The sequence below is a fragment of the Eufriesea mexicana genome, unplaced genomic scaffold (assembly GCF_001483705.2).
Source record: "Eufriesea mexicana isolate 0111107269 unplaced genomic scaffold, ASM148370v2 scaffold2989, whole genome shotgun sequence".
Lineage (NCBI taxonomy): Eukaryota > Metazoa > Arthropoda > Insecta > Hymenoptera > Apidae > Eufriesea > Eufriesea mexicana.
In genome coordinates this window covers 39237-40578 of record NW_016911025.1, presented here as the reverse complement: position 1 = coordinate 40578, position 1342 = coordinate 39237, and the positions used below count along the sequence as shown (strand labels likewise).

The following is a 1342-nucleotide window of genomic DNA, read 5'->3' as shown; positions in this document are numbered from 1 at the left end:
GCGTCGTGCGATAGCCAGCCACTTCTACTGACTCCGTCTGTCCGGTGTAGTCAGTGACCACTGGCTGGATGGCTCGGTGTCGAGTGATCGTTGGTTAGAGACTTACTGACCGAATGTCTCATATAATGCGGTAGCCTCACTCGCGGAACGCGTGTACCCGTGTAGTTCTTTATCGACTACGTATGACGGCACATGGTGGTGGAAAGCTCCCCAAAAGCGCGGCTCTGAGACGGCCGGGAGAAGAGGTAGGGGACAGGTAAGTTCCTTTACTCCGAGCTAACAACCTCCAGGTGAGAGAGAACACGGGAGCAGTTATCGGACGAGGAAGAGGAAAAGGGACGAAGGTAGCGGGAAAGAGAGCGAGGAAGAGAGATGGTGGGAGGAGGAGGCGTAGACTCCCGTCCACGTTTGACTTTCCTTTCTCTAAACGAGCCGCCGGCTGCTGCCCTCGATTCGAGACATCGATTGTGTCTCCGTGCTCTCCGGAATACATACGTCACGTAGAGTCGCCACCCGATCCTTCCAATCGCCAGGGAACTCTCCGCGATCGGCTTTTCGACTGACCCTGGAAACCTTCCTCTCGGTGCCTCTCGCGGGAGAAGCAGGAAGCGAGTCCCCAGTCCGAGGGTGTAAAGACCGTACCCTCGAGACAACAGAGACCATACTCTCGAGATAATATGGACCACACTGTGGTTATCGAAGCAACTTGGGATAGGATGAGGTCTCCATCGTGATCGAGTTGAGCAACAACGTTCGATATCGAGGAATACCACGGTGTTTTCAATTGTTACGGTATGCTAGCATCAAGTTCGCCATTTGCTAACAGATAATTCAGATTTATGGGCTACTGACTCCGTAAGCAGGCAGGATTGCTTTCAGTCGCTAATTTGCGATTAATTTGTACACTTCGTTACAATTAACTCACTGTTGCTGCGAATCGATCAAAGTGTCTGCTCATAAGTGATACTTATGACCGGTAGCAAACGTAGAAACGGATCAGAGTATCAGGAGTTCAGTGCAACGGATCTCTTTCTCTGATTGAATCCTTTGACTTGTACGTTTTAGATTGGAATTCCATAGGCACGAGTTTTGTCGATGTTTCTCTGTTTTTACTTGGAAGTGCCTTGGGAATAGCCTGTGTCGATCAATTTTCTCATCGGAATGCACGAATGCTGAATTAGCTGGCTCGAAGAATCGTAATTAGGTAGCTCTACTTCTTCCTTCCAAGTTGGAACTTCTCGATCGGACGAGTCGTATCGAATATTCTCCCATTTCCCTCAGCACTCGGTATTAATTAACTCTGAATACGTTAATAAATTTAATTCACTCGTTCAAAATCTAG

General features: G+C 48.8%; 1 protein-coding gene across 1 annotated transcript in view; it reads left to right on the top strand.

Moving 5' to 3' along the window:
- Nucleotides 1-1342, top strand: part of Cep290 (Centrosomal protein 290kDa) — an 80067-nt gene that overhangs the window by 59414 nt on the left and 19311 nt on the right. The gene's annotated exons all lie outside the window — the stretch shown is intronic.